The sequence below is a fragment of the Lepidochelys kempii genome, chromosome 7, assembly GCF_965140285.1.
Source record: "Lepidochelys kempii isolate rLepKem1 chromosome 7, rLepKem1.hap1, whole genome shotgun sequence".
Lineage (NCBI taxonomy): Eukaryota > Metazoa > Chordata > Testudines > Cheloniidae > Lepidochelys > Lepidochelys kempii.
This window is the reverse complement of record NC_136386.1, coordinates 79,520,431-79,540,338: the sequence shown is the minus strand read 5'-3', so window position 1 is coordinate 79,540,338 and position 19,908 is coordinate 79,520,431.

Here is a 19,908-nt window from a genome sequence, read left to right as displayed (position 1 = left end):
AAGTTTTCCTGGTTATATAACAGCCACAATGCATGAAAATATTAGTTGATTTTATTTGTATTTTTTTTGTTTTCTAATATGGCAATTTTAGACTACATGTAGTCTCAGCAATCCTATCAGTTCACAACAAAGCATGATTCATTAACGAGTTCCTATCCATCTGTAAAATACTAAGGCAATTAAAGATGAGTTGGTGTTTCTCAACAGAAGTTTTTCCAGCTAAAAATAAAATACAAGATAGACAGTGATTGGCATCATTTGTATCAACAATTCCACTGGAATGATAATTCAGCAGCTTTCACATGCAAATATACATACATTTAAATGATTTCAGAAGGATTATAATAAGCAGCTTAATACAGTTCTTTTCCTGAGCTCAATCCTTTCATTCACTCAGAACTCTTCTCAGAAGATAATTCTGAAGATGATTCTTCGGGATTTTGAAGAAATGTCAGTAACACTTAATTTAAAGGATTCTAAACTGTGAGAGAAGAATTACTATACAAAAAAGATATAGCAAATAGATACTAAGACATATCATGGATGAAATTATGCCAATATTTTGCTGATAAACAATTAAAGTTTTCCCTATAATCAGTTTTCAGAAACATGCTGTAATAAATATAAAGGGAACGATAACAACTTTCCTGTATACAGTAATATAAAATCCCTCCTGGGCAGAGGCACAAAATCCTTTTACGCAGGGCCGGCTCCAGACACCAGCTTTCCAAGCAGGTGCTCGGGGCGGCATTCAGAATGGGGCGACAGTCCGCGTCCCACAGTGGCAGCTCCGCCGCTCTTCTGGGCGTGGTGGCAATTCAGCAGGAGCTCCGCCACTCTTGCGGCAGCGGCAATTCGGCAGTGACTGCTTGGGGCGGCAAAATTGGTAGAGCCGCCCCTGATTTTACCTATAAAGGGTTAAGAAACTCAGGTAACCTGGCTGGCACCTGACCAAAAGGACCAATAAGGGAGCAAGATACTTTCAAATCTTGGGGTGGGGGGAGGTTTTGGTCTGTCTGTTCTGTGTGCTAGCCCCACACAGATCAAGGAAGCAAGCAATCCAACTCCATTAGAATTAGTAAGTACTAGCAAGGGAATGCGTTAGCTTACTTTTGTTTTGGCTTGTGATTTTCTCTGTGCTGGGAGGAAGGTGTATTCCTGGTTTTATTTTTGTAACTTTAAAGTTTGGTCCAGAGGGAAATCCTGTGTTTTTGAATCTGATTGTCCTGTAAGATTATCTTCCATTCTAATTTACAGAGGTGCTTCTTTTACCTCTTTTCTTTATAAAAAAGTTCTGTTTCTTTTAGAATCTGATTGGTTTTTTTTTAGTGTCCTAAAAAAACCCCAAGGTTGGTCTGTGCTCATCTTGTTTATTCTCAAGCCTCTCCAGGAAAGAGGGTGTGGGGGGTTGGGGAGATATGGGGGGGGAGTAGGAACTCCAAGTGGTCCTTTCCCTGAGTTTGCCTAAATCACTTGGTGGTGGCAGCATTACCTAATCCAAGGTACAAGGGAGAATTTGTGCCTTGGGGAGTTTTTAACCCAAACTGGTAGAAATAAACTTTGAAGGTCTCTCATGCAGGTCCCCACGTCTGTACCCTAGAATTCAGAGTGGGGAGAGAACCCTGACACATGCTTATTAAACCTAAAGAGATGCAGAAAGTTGTAATGTATTAGAAGAGTTTAGTTAACATTTATTTCAGTCCAGAATTTTTCACAAACCTGAAGTTGGAAAAAAAATTGAATCATATAACACATCTAGATTTGTGCAACCACTGTTAAACTTACAGCAGAATCTACTTTAGTTGCAGAGTTCTGCAGTGACATATCATCCTCTAAAGCAGTGGTTCCCAAACTTGTTCCACTGCTTGTGCAGGGAAAGCCCCTGGCGGGCCGGGCCACTTTGTTTACCTGCCGCATCCGCAGGTTCGGCTGATCGCAGCTCCCACTGGCCGCGGTTCGCTGCTCCAGGCCAATGGGAGCTGCTGGAAGTGACAGCCAGTACGTCCCTCAGCCTGCACTGCTTCCAGCAGCTCTCATTACCGCTGCATGACCTTCCTCACAGACAGATGACAGAGGTCCATAACTGAAGGGAACCATTCAGTCCACCTTAAGTTGTGTCAAGGACCCCAAAGTTTCCCTTTGCTTCTGTAAGTCGTGGGGAGCTGAAACCCACAGATCTGAGTCGGAGGAAGCATGGACTGAAATAGTGGCAGCCCCGTTGCATGCTCCCCCAATCCTGCAGAAGTCCTTCCTCATGAAGCTTTCTCCATGGTTGAGCGTAGACAAGACTGACTGGCCTGCATAGTACATTCACCTCCAAGCCCTGTGAGTAACTTGTGCTAAGTGGCACAAGTTACTGCAGAGGAAGGAAGGATTCTAGGGGCAGCATGAGATGGGGGAACTTCTGACAACAAGGTTCCTTCTAAAGCTGTAGGAGCCAGGGAGGAGGTAGAGGGTGACACTTAATAAACAAGAGCACTTTGCTTGTACCTCCGTTAGGTCATGGTGAAGGAAACTGCAAGTATAGGTAACCAACCATTCCCATCTCCTGAGCCTCTTTGGGGAAAGGGGAAGAGGTAATCACCCCCATGGCAACTCTATCTCACCCCCATGGGAATAAATCATGTAGGAGGTCAAATGTGTATCCTATCTGTCACACGACAGAGGGCTTGTCTAGACCAGTGTTTCTCAACCTTTTTGATACAAGGGACTGGCTTGCTGCCTTTCTAAACTGTGTCAGGGAGATCTCAGGGACCAGTGCCGGTCCATGGACTGGCTGTTGAGAAACACTGGTCTAGACAAATAATTAGCGATAAGCTGCGGTGTAAGTCTACAAAGCTCCAGTGTGCCATGCACTAACTATCCCTGTGAACCCTGCTGCTGTGCATTACAAATAGGAAATTTCTAGTGTGCAGCAGCACAGGGATAGTTACTGCACGGCATGCTGGAGCTTTTAAGATCTACACTGCAGTTTGCTGCACACTCATGGTTTGTCTAGACATGCCCAGAGATTAGTATTACTTGGTAGATTAAAAATAACCGATCTTTTACTTCCTCCCATTGCCACCTTCCCACCATTCTTCTCCACAAACTCTGGGATTTCCCCTCTTCTTGCCTTAGAATCATCAGAAGATATCTGAAGCTTGTTGTGGTTAAGTGGTGAAACTGAAAAGGTGGCTGGTGGGCGAGGGAGGTTTGACAGCATTACAGCTCCATGAGCCACCTTCCTCAACCCAAGTTTGCCAAACTTTCAAAAACCTGGAATGAGGCTTTGGAATGCACTAGATCTCAAATCCTGGGCCAATTTCAAGTGGCTTTTCTTTTTAAAAAGTTCTCTGTAGCTGTTTTGGCTACTCTACTGGCCATAAATTATAGCTTTTTTAAGTGTGAACCAAAGGAAACCTCTCAATAGCAGGAAAAATCACAATTTTATTGCTCTGTAGGCAATCCAAACCATATGCCTAGAATTAATTCTAAACTATTGAATTAAAGCAGATCACAGCATCAATACATCCCTAGAAGTGATATTTTCCTCAGGAATCTGTGCTCAAATTATTCAAGATATTTGATGGGAAGTCTTTTAAAAGCCTAAATTAAAGGACCAAATAGTCTATTTATTTCACATTGGTAAAAAGTCAGCAATACTATGTATGGGTAAAATAAGGCATATATAGACACATCTCAGCTAACTCCAGGATTACCTTTTTGAGGCTGGGTAATACAGAAAAAAGTGAACTCAGCTCAGGTCTTCAAATTGTGAAGTGGAAAAGTTACATAAATACTCTCTGTTGTCTTCGTTAGCCCCACTGAAAAGGAGACCTCTACTTTGGCTTCTGGTTACATCACGAATGTTTATAAGTTGTGGCATTGTGGATTTAATATGATCATGTTTCAATTCTAAGGCTAACCCATGTTCATCTGTCCCCTACAAGAAATTAGATTTGAGTCAAGAGGAAGAGTCAAGAGGAAAAGGAACAGAGTCAGAGCATCATCAGTGCACATAACAAGTTTGTTTTCTCTTCTAGTCACATTCAGGCCTCCAATGTTAGTGTTAATAACTGTGATAGCTTAGTTGCCAATGAAATCAAAAGTAAACAACCCTGACTGGTCCTTTTAGTTTTGCAACCTCTTAAATTCATAGAAAGAAAAGGAGTACTTGTGGCACCTTAGAGACTAACCAATTTATTTGAGCATGAGCTTTCAAATAAATTGGTTAGTCTCTAAGGTGCCACAAGTACTCCTTTTCTTTTTGCGAATACAGACTAACACGGCTGTTACTCTGAAACCTTAAATTCATAGGGCAGTTATGGCTTTCATGGATCTCTCCTAGATCCTGTAAGCAAAGAATGCATTACAGTGGGAGTATCCCACATTGATTTTGAATTTTATGATATTATGGAAATATGTGATGAGCAGTCTGCCAGAATAAGGATGCAATGTCACTGTGCAGTGATGCAATGTCTTGACACAGAGACGCAAATGATATGGTGCATCATAATGTGACTGTTTGGGGCTGCAGTACAAATATATAGGAGTCATCTAATGTCAAGTTTTGAGCCTTAACATTTTAAGCATAACCTTTAAGAATATTTCATGAAAGTATTTTTGAAAGGAGGTCAGAATATGCCATGAACTTTAAAAAATAAACCTCTCAAAGTAGAAGGTTTGACAACATTATTATTTATCTAGCATCAAGCATGCTAGCCATTTAACAACCAAGTTAGAAAATTTGATTTCTGATTCAAATGCCTTGAAGTCATTAATTATAACTTGCTGCCACATTAAACTATCTTATTTCATTGACATGGCATGGTGTTGAGAAACAAATAAAGTATTTTAAAACCACTTTAGAGATTTGTGACTCTTGAAAATACACTAAGGTTTCTCAGATTAAGAGTATTCAGCATTTAGCCACAAATGTTAGTTTAGAAATTGGATTTCTAATGTCCTCTTGTCAAGGTTCCTCCCCCACTCTGAACTCTAGGGTACAGATGTGGGGACCTGCATGAAAAACCTCCTAAGCTTATCTTTACCAGCTTAGGTCAAAACTTCCCCAAGGTACAAATATTCCACCCGTTGTCCTTGGACTGGCCGCTACCACCACCAAACTAATACTGGTTACTGGGGAAGAGCTGTTTGGACGCGTCCTTCCCCCCAAAATACTTCCCAAAACCTTGCACCCCACTTCCTGGGCAAGGTTTGGTAAAAAGCCTCACCAATTTGCCTAGGTGACTACAGACCCAGACCCTTGGATCTTAAGAACAATGAACAATCCTCCCAACACTTGCACCCCCACTTTCCTGGGAAATGTTGGATAAAAAGCCTCACCAATTTGCATAGGTGACCACAGACCCAAACCCTTGGATCTGAGAACAATGAAAAAGCATTCAGTTTTTTACAAGAAGACTTTTAATAAAAAATAGAAGTAAATAGAAATAAAGAAATCCCCCCCGTAAAATCAGGATGGTAGATATCTTACAGGGTAATTAGATTAAAAAACATAGAGAACCCCTCTAGGCAAAACCTTAAGTTACAAAAAAGATACACAGACAGAAATAGTTATTCTATTCAGCACAATTCTTTTCTCAGCCATTTAAAGAAATCATAATCTAACACATACCTAGCTAGATTACTTACTAAAAGTTCTAAGACTCCATTCCTGGTCTATCCCCGGCAAAGACCCAGCATACAGACAGACACAGACCCTTTGTTTCTCTCCCTCCTCCCAGCTTTTGAAAGTATCTTGTCTCCTCATTGGTCATTTTGGTCAGGTGCCAGCAAGTTTACCTTTAGCTTCTTAACCCTTTACAGGTGAGAGGAGCTTTCCCCTGGCCAGGAGGGATTTCCAAGGGGTTTACCCTTCCCTTTATATTTATGACACCTCTTTTATTAAATTGATCTGTCAATATCAACTTTGTTTTTCTTTTTTGAATAATGCATTTTAGGAGAATTTGTCTGCGCTGTGTGGGCATTGGAAAGTGTATTCATATAATCCTAGAACGCTAATTAGTCTCTCTCTCTTCAGGGAAGGAGAATAGTTTTCAAGTCAACATTTGCCACACAGTAAGATGAAACATAGTATTTCCCTATGCAGTGGTTGCACTGTAGAAGTTTCTTACATTTAATTTAAATATAAGAAATCTCACTTAAGGGGACATCAGTAGACCCAGTCTTGCCTTTCAAATTGCTAGAAAAAATTTAAATGTAAATAGAAAAGTGACTCACACCTGGAGGTGCCCTGTCATGGCTGGATGTGGCATAGCAGGCTTTCCTCATCTAGTGCCCTATGCTGACAGCCATCCTTGGGCCTTTTGTTGGTTGGCTTCTTCTTGGGACTCAGCCATCCAACCAGGTCACTTTCAAGTCTCACCTCTTCCAGGGTAACCAAAGCTTTGCAGTCTTTGGCTTGAGACCTGACTCAATAGTTCTTCCATCCTGGTCTCCAAGGTCTTCGCACCACCATTTCCAGTGACCCAGTAGGGGAACCCAGGCCCGCCCTTTTCTCTGGGTTCCAGTCCAGAACCACATAATAAATAGTCAAGAGCTCTGTATTTAGGCCCCCTGTTTCCTTCCTGGACTTCCTCCTACCTCAGCCTGTCTTCCGGCCTGTCCAACCAGCCCCTTCCTGGGCTCACTGTGCACTTGAATTCCAGTGAGGCTTTACCATTCCTTCAGGGCAGTGTCTCACAGGATTCCTCCCTGGAGTTCTCCAACAAATCCCAACCCAAAAGTACGAACTCACTTCCACTCCTTCCGAGCCTGAACTTTAATCCTTCACAAATCTCCCCATTACTCTGCTCCTTAGCTGAACAGTGACACGCTAGAACTGCCTCTCTGGAGCCTTGTGCCTATTTTGAGACCCATCATAGGAGTGAACTCCCCTGACCTTTCCCAGTTCTCCTTGCTCTGACCATCTATCAGACCATTCTCAGAGAACAGAAACTCACAGCTTCCTCTCTAGGGTCTCTCCCTAGCTGAGATTTCAGTCCTTTTAAGGAACCCTGACTCCTTTCCAGGTGGATCAGGTAATTGACCAACTTAATGCCCCTCCAGGTGCCAGCAACTGGGTTAATTGAGCCCTCAGGCCACTGCTAACACGTTCAGTGCTAGTGTGGGGTTTCCACCCCATCATAATGTGCTTAGAATCAGAAAAAAGTACAGTATCTGAAATACCACTGTGTGTTTACTCCTGGTAAATGAGAATATGTTAATGATGACCCCTGTAGGTTTCTTCATTATTTTTGTTTTTATTTATACTGCTATAGCACCTCGATGCCTAGTTGCACTAGGCCTTGTAAAACATAGCATCAAGAGATGGTCCCTGCCCTGAAGAGTTTATAATACACTGTGAAATTCTGAAATAAAAAAAATATAAATCATCACGTTGGGTCAAATGAGTGGTCCAATTTGTCCACTAGCCCTTCTCCAACGCTGTTCAATTTTTGTCATAATTCCTGCATTAAAAGTTTGAACTTCACCATAATTATGGACACTTTTACTTACTGCATCTACTTCCTGAATCAATTCCTTCTGTGTTATTTCTAACTAACCTGAGAGTAATCTCTCTTCTCATCTGCTTTGTAACTAGATATTCTAAGCAGTAATTGTTTGAGGCATTGAGAAATTGCTTCTCTAAACTTTGACCTAATGTATTGGGACAAAGTTCCTCCTCTACCTTGGTGGGTCTTGCGCTTATTGGCGGATTTGCTTGCCGTGGAGCTTCACAATGGCCCTCAGTTTGGCCGTTTTCATGAACCCATGGTCCAGGTCAACTCCTCCTTTCTCTGACCAGGAGTTGGGAGGTTTGGGGGAAACCCGGGCCCGTCCTCTACTCCGGATTCCAGCCCAGGGCCCTGTGGAATGCAGCTTTTTAAAGTGCCTCCTGGAACAGCTGTGCAACAGCTACAACTCCCTGGGCTACTTCCCCATGGCCTCCTCCCAACACCTTCTTTATCCTCACCATAGGACCTTCCTCCTGGTGTCTGATAATGCTTGTACTCCTCAATCCTCCAACGGGATGCGTTCTCACTCTCAGCTCCAAGTGCCTCTTTCTCCCAGCTCCTTTTTAAACCCAGGTGCCCTGATTAGCCTGCCTTAATTGATTCTAGCAGCTTCTTGATTGGCTGCAGGTGTTCTAATCAGCCTGTCTGTCTTAATTGTCTACAGAAGGTTCCTGATTGTTCTGGAACCTTCCCTGTTACCTTACCCAGGGAAGAGGGACCTACTTAACCTGGGGCTAATATATCTGCCTTCTATTACTCTCCTGTAGACATCTGGCCTGACCCTGTCCCAGTATTTATATTATGTTTAAGTCACCAATTATTACTGGTTTATTTGATTCTGTTTCCCCTCATCTTCAGCTTCAGCATTTCATACTAAATATCTTTTTTCCTGATCCAGAGACCTGAAGTATAATCCAACCATCATACTAATAAAGACTTGGAATTTGTAGGCCTAGAAATTGTATTGGATGGCTATTCAGTTATTCGATATCTACTTGTGTATTAGATGAGTCTTGAATTAATGAGATAGATTAGATTCTTCACTCTTTTTGTAAAGATGAGAAAAATATTTCAATACTATTAGAACCCAATATTTTATACTGTTTACATTAAAGGCAATATTGTGAGTGTAAAATGTTTTACTTATGTTAACCATAAGGGCTATAAATATGAACTAAGAAAGCAATCAAACAATTTAACAGTACAACAGCGATGTTGCTGATTTTCTTTTCCAGGTTTCTGAGCAGCTGACAGCAGAGGAACATGGTTTATATTTTAAAGTCCCATGGTAACTGAAAATGAGTACTTTGTTGCTCTTGTCTTTGGAGCAAGCAGCCTGGGAAACATTTGGGGCCTCACACCAACGCTTTTGACAACAGATTGTTAGATGGAAATTTCCAACAGTGTTACTGCGGAACTTTTCTCTTGTTCCCCTAAGCATGGAGTCAAGGCTTTCAGTCTCCATCAGGTGAAATCTTAACAATACTGACATTTCAGAGGGCATCAGTTACTTTCCTGCAATGAGAATAAATTTCTCACTTGGGATCATTCATGTGATTTTATATGATTATCGAATGAACTTCTGGTTGTTTGATCAAGCTGCAATGGTCAGCAGAGGCCAGAGCAGACACTACATTCTGTTACACCAAAAGATCATTCTAGTGTAGTTACACTGAGGATATTTAATACCAGCAACCACATGAAAAATAAATGTTACCATAAAAATCACCTCCTTTCCTAAGAAAAATAAATTCATTCACAAATAATTTTCCTTATGACCAAAATAATGCCCCCATCTGTATTTTATAGAATAGATATTTAATAATATTATAATTTATAAGATTATAATATTTATAATTATTTATAGAATATTCCATTAAGTGTAGCATTTGTCACGTAGGGTTCTAAACTGCGGCCAGAGATGTGACGCTTGCTGACATGTCTCTGGGAACCAAACACACAGACACAGACACACACACACAGCATCATAAATTATGAACAACATTCTGCTGACACTGATTTACTGGAAAGAGAAAATATTTGAAAATGAGTTAATACTCCAGTGACAAGGTAAACTAAGAAAAATAGTCAGCAAAGGTGACATAGGGTTGTTTCCCTTACAACTGTAAAAAATACATAATCTCAAAATAAAAATAGCTGATATGTGAAAGTAAAAAACAAAATGGTGGGAGCTGACAATGACAAAACAGCTTTCACAGAAAGCGAAGTTATTTCATCACCACAAAGTCAACCATAAATTCCTCTGTCACATTCTCTGTATTTGAGGAAGTGGGATGATATTTATTATGGTTATTTTACTACACATTTTTAGATGCATGTTATCTTTGTTCTACTGTACCAGCATACAATATAGAAAGAAAGTTAGCTTATGCACCACTTGCAGTAACTACAATGAAAGCAAATGGAAACAGCACACATAGTAATTTAATTTCCAAGAGGTATTCAAAAATATATAAAAATATTACTGCCAGAAGTATACGCTGCACAAACTAATGGTATGTCAAGTGGGAAGTCACCTGCTCCACTGCTGGGTGATGAGAAATGCAATCTCTTGCACAAAAAGTTTGCTTGAAGTCCCAACCCCACATAATGGATGATTTATTATACGCAGCAACCCCTATGATTAGCTTACAAAACATTTTTCATTATAAAAAATAAATCTTGCAAACTTCTGTGCAGTGCTCCAGCACCTACATGGTTTGCAGCAGGTCTTTGAAATGTGTTTGCTTGTTTATTTTTGCCTAATTAGATCCATGGCTGTAGGATTCTTGCAAGGTTCATGCACTTGGCAATATTAAGGGCACACCCGGAGTGTTGTGTAGGAGCAGTGCACACACGGCTCCTCTCAAGGGCGTGAACCTTGGAAACTCGCCCAGATGACATGAACCATGGGAAGCCTCCCAGGACTGGGCTCAAGGCCCGAGAGCAAGGAATGCGGTAGATAGATATTGGTAAATAAGAATATTAAACAAAGCCAGTGTATTCCTTTTATCTGTTGGAGTATGTAATGCGCAGGAGAGAAAGAATAAAAGAGAGGGTGGAAAGCTGACAGGAGACCAGCCCGTTGGCAGACCAGCCTGCTTGCTTGCTTAAAACCTTGTTCTGTCTTGTATTTGAACTGCAACAACTGGCGCCCAAACGTGGGGCCCTCAGCACTCACCTCGCCCGGCAAGGGTTTCAGACGTGTCACTCATCCGCTTCGCGGATCCTGGTGAGTATTTTTCGTTGTGGTAAGTATGGGAAGTTCCCTCTCTGCTTTGCAAGTGCAACACCAAAATGAGCTACAATATTTGCTGCGTAAGGCTCAGCATGATTGCCCCACTCGAGAACTCACTCTCCTGCTACAGGAGGTGAGTGCCCAATGCCTGTGGTACCCTGAAGCTGGAACCCTTAAGCTAGCGGACTGGGAGCGGTTGGGCCAGACATTGCACAAAGAGCCTCGGGCACCCGTGCAGGCTTTACATGTCTGGCACCTCTGCCGCGACACGATACAGCGTGTCACCTCGGAAAGGCCCTCCCTCGCGCCAATAGAGAGGCTGGTGATCTCGCCACTCCCGTCCGCTCCTGCAGCCATCCCCCGTCCTGGCGATGCGACACAGGGTGTTGCCTCGGAAAGACCCTCTCCCGCACCAACAGAGGGGCTGCCAATCTCACCACCCCTGTCCGCTCCTGCAGCCATCCCTCTCCCTGCTTCGCCCCCAGTGCCTCAATTACTGCCACCTCCTTTGTCTTCCCCTCTGGAGCCGGTGAGTGGTCACCATCCCCACGTGGGGCCCCATGCTCCGGGGCCCCCCAGGGGGTCATCCGCTTCTGCTCAGGGGCTTTCACTGGTGCAACAAATGGTTCACGCAGCAAAGACTCACCCAGATCTTACAGCAGAGGAATTAGCTGATCTGGTCTCAGTTTGTCTGGTGACCTGGCAGGATGATGGCCAGGGCAACCAGCTTGCAAACTGGGTCAGTTTGCTTTACTCGGTGATCAAAGAGGTAAAGAAAGCAATTCGCGAGTTCGGCCTCACTAGCACGTATGTATGTGGTCTCCTTGAAGGGCTAGGTACTGGGTACACCCTGGTCCCTGAAGATTGGAAGGCGCTGTTGCGCATGATGCTGACGCCCAGTCAGTATGTTATTTGGCTTAGTGAGTATCGGCAGCTGGATGAACGCCAAGCCCAGGTATATATAGCGCAAGGTGTCACTTATGAGCAGTTAGCAGGGGAGGGTCCATTTGCTACTGTTCAGATGCCGTCTCAACTCCAGCAGGCTGTCTTCCTCATTATTTCTGCCTGCACCCAGCATGCTTTCCGGAAGGTCCCGGATTCAGGCAAGCCTACCAAAAGCTTTGCCAGTATCCATCAGCGTGCATCAGAGTCCTTTATGGATTTTACCAACAGATTGCAAGAGGCTATCCTCCGACAGGTGGATAACCCTGCGGCAGCTCAGGAGATTCTGTTAAAAATGGCGGTTGAAAATGCGAACGAGGATCGCTGCTGTGCTCTCCAGGCGGCACAAGCCGCTGGCGTTCTAGAGCTGTCGGTCATGCTGCGGGTGTGCCAAAACATCGGCACAGAAGCACATAAAGCTGGGGTTCTAGCCGCCGCCCTGCGGAAAAGCAGGAAGGAGGGGAAGCATTGTCCCTCAAAGAAGTGCCCCAAGTGTCGGAAGGGCTATCACTGGGCTAATCAGTGTCGTAGCAGGTCGGGAAACCACATGACGGATCCCACCGAACCCAGGGCCAAACGGGGGTGTTCCCCACTCAGACAACTGTTCCTCTGCCTTAAAATCCATAGACTCCATGAGGGCGGTGACTGCCGGAAGTGCAGGGCTTGATTTGATTATGCAGGAGGCAACTGATTTTCAGTTGCCGGGAGAGGTTTGTGCCATACCTAAACAGGTGACGGGACCTCTCCCTGCCGGATTTGTGGGTCTGGTTCTCCCTCGCTCACAAGCTGGGAAATAGGGTTTTTTTGTCATCCCAGGGGTCACTGACGCCGATTACACCGGCGTTAGTAAGGTTCAGGTGTGGACCCATCTTCCGCAGTCGCTTCCGCGTGGACGGTCAATTGCACAATTGATTTTAGTCCCCTATCAGGTGCCAGCCGCAGAGGATCGAGCCCGGGGCGGAGGCGGCTTTGGATCGACACTGTCTCAGTCACCGCCTCACGACACGTCCTCTCAATTTGTTGCTCTAACAATGTCGCTCCGCCCCTCGAAACCTCAGTTAACACTTCTTTTAAATAGTTTTCCTTTTACAGGGCTGGTGGACACTGGAGCTGACGTTACGGTGATTCGTGATCAGGACTGGCCGGTCCGTTGGCCAACAGTTCCTTCTAAAGAGTTGTGGGGGATCGGGGGTAGCAAACCCGGGCGCCAAAGTTTGTCTTGGGTCACGGTCTCTAAACCAGGAGGCCGTGCCCTTGCTACAATCCGCCCTTTTGTGCTCCCTGTCCACCTCAATATTTGGGGCCGTGATTTACTTGTAAAGCTGGACACCACCCTCGATATTAATATATAATGGCCCAAAACCCTCTCCCACCCACCTTGCCCTCCGCATTACCATTGGTATGGCAATCCTTAGAGCCCGTACTGATTGACCAGTGGCCCCTCCCCCTAGAAAAGCTGAAAGCGCTTCATTCGCTTGTGCAACAACATTTGCATGTGCAGTGCTTGGAGAGCTCCACTAGTCCTTGGAACACCCCGGTGTTTGTTATTAAGAAACAATCTGGTGCATGGCGGCTGTTACACGATTTAAGGGAAATAAATAAACGCATCCAACCCATGGGCCCCTTGCAGTTTGGGTTGCCAAACCCGAATTTAATTCCTCAAACCAATCAGCTTTGTGTGTTAGATTTAAAAGATTGTTTTTTCACAATCCCCCTTTGCCCACAAGATTGCGAATAATTCGCGTTTACGGTGCCAGAATATAATAATCAGCGACCCTCTCAAAGGTGGAAGGTCTTGCCCCAGGGAATGCAAAATAGTCCAACCTTGTGTCAATTTTTTGTGGATCGGGTTCTCGCCCCTTTTCGTGCCCGATACCCCACACTAAAGGTCTACCATTATATGGATGATATTTTGCTTAGCGGTCCCCAGGTCACGGCCAACAGCTTGAATATTTGTCCCAGATTCTTGGCCAAAATGGCCTGTTAGTGGCACCAGAAAAAATTCAACGCTCTTATCCCTACCAATATCTCGGAAATAAGGTTTTACAAACCTATGCTGCCCCGTTCGCCCGGAAGTGGTCCTACTCCAACCCCTAACCCTCGTTAAATTACAGCAAGTTTTGGGTCATTTAAATTGGATTCGACCCTACTTCCGTCTCCTCACATTGATGCTGCAGCCATTGTTCGAGCTCCTACATGGAGCTCGGGCACCGGGAGCAGTTATTGCCATCACTGAGGAGCACATTGCCTGTATTCGACAGATCAATGCAGTGTTGAGTCAGCAGTTTGTGGATAGACTCACTGAGGTTCGTCCCCTGCGGTTAGTTCTCCTTGCCATCCCTCATATGCCTACTGCGGCTCTGTTTGTACCTTGTACAGACACAGCTGTCTCTATTATAGAGTGGATATATTTGTCTTCCACTCCTCCTTGGAACATTTATCCTTATTTAGATGCCCTCTCCAACCTTGTTCGTAAAGCCCGCCACCGTGCAGTGCAACTCACGGGCACTAATTACTTGCCATTGTTTCCCCTTATCACGTAGTGAATTTGATTCCTTGTACCACACCTCCTTGGCCTGGGAGGTTGCTCTTTGTGATTATGTGGGAGAGATTTCTTATAATCCCCCAAAAGAACCTCGGTTGGTGATCACACAAAAGGTGTAACTAATCGTACATTGTCTTAGCCGCTCTTGACTTATTGTTTCAGCTATCACTCTTTTTACTGATGGCTCTCCACATCGCGGTGTTGTCACCTATCAATTAGGTGACCCCCCTCATTGGCATTCTCGTTTTATGCTGCCCCAGCGTTCCGCGCAGCGCTCAGAACTAGCTGCTGTTATTTTGGCCTTTCAATTTTTTGCTGATTGTCCCTTTAATTTGATTGTGGACACGCATTATGTTTATCAGGTAATTGATCATTTACCCCTTGCCCTCATTACCCCTCAGATTGATGCGGACCTCCTCCGCCTGTTTTTGTCCTTACAGTATCTCCTCACCACTTGTAATTTCCCTTATTTTGTTGCTCATATTCGCAGTCATACCCCTCTGCCTGGGATACTCACTGAGGGCAATGCACGTGCTGATGGCGCATTACGTGGTCAGGTAAATTCCCTTTTTGTTGACCCCATCGAAAGCCATTCCTTTTTTCATCAGTCTGCCTCTGTTTTGGCCCGACAGTTTCACATTCCTGCTGATCATGCACGTTTTATTGTTCGTTCCTGCCCCCACTGTGCCGCTGCTGCCCCTAAGTTTTCTTATGCCATTAACCCCAGAGGTACTGCAGCGAATCAGCTGTGGCAAATGGATGTCACTCACGTGCCACAATTCCGCCCCTATTCGTTTTTACATGTTTCCATTGATACCTATTCGGGATTCCTCTGGGCGACCCCACAGCGTGGGGAAGCCACTCCCAAAGCTATTCACCATTTGCTAGCCTGTTTTGCTGTTATGGGTCGCCCGAGCTAGATAAAAACGGATAATGCCCCAGCCTATTGCTCCACAACCCTCTCCACCTTTTGTGCCCAATGGGACGTCCGTCTCAAACACGGGATCCCTTATAATTCCACAGGCCAAGCCATTGTTGAAAGTGCAAATCGCACGCTAAAAACCTTGCTTGACAAACAGTTAAAACAAGGGGAGCTGCGTCTCCGAACCTTAGGAGACATTCAGCAACAATTGCATATCCTTTTGTTTACTTTAAATATTTTAACACTGAATACAGATCAGCAGACCCCCGCGGATTGGTATTTTCACAAATCCGAGGTACTGGAAATACCGCGTGTCTATTACTGTCAGCTGCCCGATCCGCAATGGTTGGGCCCAGTACCTTTAATTACTTGGGGTCGGGGATATGCTGCTGTGTCTCTCCCTGCAGGACCGTTGTGGGTTCCGGCCCGGTGCGTGCGACCGGCACTGAAACAGCATGGCGTGGCACCAGCGGCTGTTGAACCCCATACCGGAGTTTCAGCTGACCTTGGAGGAGCACGCAGTACCTCCCAGGTCGACAATGGCGGGACGGAGACGGAGGAGACGTAGCGTCCCAAGCCAGCCCGTGACATGGGGAGCAGTGAAAGCATTGGTCGCCGCAGCTCAACGAAGACTGGCAGCAAACCAACAGCCAGAGACTCCTGAGACTCTGTTTGTGGCCATTCTTGCCCAAATCACTGCTAATTCTGTATTAATTGTGTGCCTTATGTGCCTGCTATTTCCTGTAGGGGTTGACTCGGGAGCGCCTCCTCCGTTACAGGCCCGAATGACATATAACCTATGGGAAATATTGGCTTTAATAGCAAATGTTACCCACTTTTGTTTATTTGATTTTGTAGCAGCTGAAGAATTGTTAGGTACGTGCCTTATTCCAGTATGTCATCACCCTGAGGAAATAGGGAATGAGATGATGCTCGCTGCTTATGCGAACCTCTCTTCCCAGTACTCTAGCTTGGCTAATTGGGGCCCGGCCAATTACACTTTACCTTCTTGGGCTTATTTCTTGCTGTTGCTGTGTGCAATGTATTTCCTTTTTGTTAAGGCTTTGTCGAGAACTGCCCTGGCAAGCTCCACGAGTTATGACCTTGTCTGTCCGGGAGTTAATTGGCTTGCAAAAGCAAATTGATGGCTACCATGAGATGGCCAGCACAAATAAATAAAAAAGGAAGGGATGTAGGATTCTTGCAAGGTTCATGCATTTGGCAACATTCAGGGCACACCCGGAGTGTTGTGTAGGAGCAGTGCACACACGGCTCCTCTCAAGGGCGTGAACCTTGGAAACTCGCCCAGATGACATGAACCATGGGAAGCCTCCCAGGACTGGGCTCAAGGCCCGAGAGCAAGGAATGCGGTAGATAAATATTGGTAAATAAGAATATTAAACAAAGCCAGTGTATTCCTTTTATCTGTTGGAGTATGTAATGCGCAGGAGAGAAAGAATAAAAGAGAGGGTGAAAAGCTGACAGGAGACCAGCCCGTCGGCAGAGCAGCCTGCTTACTTGCTCAAAGCCTTGTAATGTCTTGTATTTGAACCACAACACATGGCTACCGAGGAGAGTCTTTCCTCAGAAGCAGCCTCCTCAGTGGCATCTCGTCAGCTTTGCTAGCATTAGCAGCATTGTAAACCAGACAGATGAAGGAATAATTTGCTTTTCTCCCCAACTCCATCTTTGTTCACCTCAACAATGGCTCAGCTGTGGAGGACCATGGGAACTGTAAAGGAAAGACTGCCTCAGGAGCCACCTTCTGTCACTGCATTGTAGCAGGAGGCAGACACTGAACAAAGGAATAGAGCATTTCTGAAACTTCCCTTGACTACCTTTATGAGATGATTTCTTCCTTTCTGATTAGGGGCTTAGGATCAGAAAGACTGACACCATCTGGCTCAAGTTCAGTACCTAACCCATCCTCCAACGCCACCATGGTGTTTCAGTCTAGGTCATCCTCCTGAACTGCGCTGGTTGTGGGTTTCATTTATTTACATGTGACTGTTTTGTGATTTTTTTTAAAGTTCTTACTGGGGCTGGATCTTCCCCTCTTAGTTCCTTGCCCATGGAAGAGAGCTGAACACTGGACATGCAGAGCTCAGCACTGGCCCTCCACACCTGTCTCTCCACCCCTGCCTTCTCAGGCCCTTCTTTGCCTGTTTGAAACATAGGCAGAGGAGCAGGCGAGAGGAGATGTGGATACTGGAGTGCAAGGAGTCAGTCTTTCAGACAGCTTCTGCAAGCAGCAACTTTAAAAAGAAAAGCTACTCAAGCTCAGCAACAGTCCCCTTTATCTATTCATTGGCACAGGCTCACTTAACTCCCATTCCAACTTCCAGCCTGCGGTGGCCCTGATTCTGATACATTTAATAGTTTCCTCTGTAGTTCAAGTACCACTTTCAAGTGAACGAGCCTTCAATGTCTGCTAAAAGACAAGTTGGCCTTTATCAGAGAAGTTGTGGTACTTCTAAGGTTACCCGATGTCACAGTCTGTGATTCAGGTAATAAAATGTATTCTGCTTAATTTAAAACTAATTCGGTCATCCATCAACAATATTCAGCTCATGTAGTCTTCTTGATAGTTACTGGAAGAGTACCTGAATAATTGAAGCTATTAACTGCATGGAAATTTAAAAAGCACAGCAAGCACGCTGTTCCAAATCATACATACTATTAATGGCTGGTTAAAATGATCCTGGCAAGAGGACGTATTGATTCAGTAAATTATAATGAGCTACAAAGGCTTTCACAGCTAGGGTTGCCAGTTCAAATCCAGATGAGCTTGATAATATCTTAAATTTGTGAAGTGTTGACTGTTCGGTGGATAAAAGTATAGGAAACAAGTGAGTTTCAGAGCTGGTCAGAAGTGATTATCTCCCACTGAAATTTTCTAATATTTTCATTTAAAACTGAAAAATGAAGTTTACTTACTTGTGACAGATGTCCTTCAAGAGGGACTCTGCATATTCCCACTCAGGGGGTACTCTGACTGGTGCAGTCTGAACAGTAGAATTGTAGCTAGCAGTAAACACAGTAGCGCTCACGCACCTCTCTTGCCCTCCCCTTAGTGAACATCAAACATTCCAGGACGAGGGTATAAAAGGAGTATGGCGATCCAGCCACCTCAGTTCCTTCCTCTGCCACCAAATCCTTTAGTAAGCAGGACTTCAAGGAAAGTGAATTTGAAGAGTCCATCTTGAAGAACTCTGGTTACAGGTAAGTAACCTTCATTTCTTCTTTGAGCATTCTCTGCATATTCCCACTTATAGGACAGATTAAAAGGAGTAGTCTGATTCAGGATGATGGGACCATGCAGTGCTAATTGAATTAGGATTGCAGAAATGCCTTGCCAAATTTTGCATCAGATCTAGATTCTAAATCTAAGAAGTAACGTTTAATAAATGTGTGAACAACATTCCATCTTGCTGTTCTACATCTCTGTATTAAAGGAATATGTATAGAAAAAGTCATAGATACCCTGTCTGATCTAGTAGAATTTGTTATAATTCCCTGAGGAAGGAACAAACTACTTATATGCCTTGCAGAAGTGATAGCTTTCAAAAGTACTGTCTTAATAGACAGATGGAACAAAGCACCATCTCCCAAAGGTTCGAAGGGAAGCTTCATCAACTGTGATAGCACTAAATTCAAGTCCCAGGATGGCACAAGGTGTCTTACTAGAGTATATAAATTGTTACCGTCTTTAAGAACTTTTAACTGTATCATTAGTAAAAAGTGATTTACCATCCACAGGTAGAGAGTATTCTGATAAGGCTAAAAGGTGAACTTTCGCTGAAGATAGTGAAAGCTGCTTTCTTAAGATACAATAAATATTCTAATATAATTGGTGCTGTATATGGATCCATATCATACATAGAAATCCACAACAAAAATATTTTCCATTTATAAGTATAAGTTTTCTGTGGACTCATTCTTGAACTTATCAAAACAGTTTGCACATCTAATGAACAAGATTCTTTAACAATCCCAGGGGCATACTCCCCATGCCATTAGCTGAAGAGACTGAAGATCTGAGTGATAAACCAGCCCTTGTTGTTGTGACAAGTCCAGTACTAATAGCAGAAGCTCAATTAACCCCTGCCAGCTGAATTAAGTCTAGTTAGCACTGTTGTCTGGCCCAGGCTGACACTATCGAAACTACCCTGGCTTTGCCTTGTTTTATTTTGTTTATCACTCTCTTAATGAGGGGAAATAGGGAAAAACATACATTAAGCCCCGACATCAGTGCATTAGAAATACATCTGATGTTGAGTCCCTTTGTCCCTCTGCTCTCAAACAAAGTTTGACACTTCCTGTTGTTGCTGTTTACAAAAAGATATATAATCAGATTCACCCATAAACTGAAGAGGTGTGCTACTACCCTGTCTTTCAAAGACCAGCTGTGCATCTGATAAGTCAACTTGCTCAGAAAAGCTGCAAGGGTGTTGTTTCCCCCTCCAATACACGGGCTGCTATTGAGTGAACATCTATACACCACTCCCAAAGATGCTTTGTCTCTATGCATAATTGTAGGGAAATGAGCCCCACGTTTTCTTTCCGATAATGTAATCATATCCTATTGTCTGTGTCCACCTCAACTGCCCTTTGTTTGACCTAAGACAGAAATGCCTTTAGAGCTAACCTGATTGTGCTCAACTCTAAGATATTCATATGTAGATTCTTTTCTTCTGGTGACCACTGAGCTCTGACTAACAGATTTATCTTTAAATTGGCTCCCCATCCCAATGTAAGT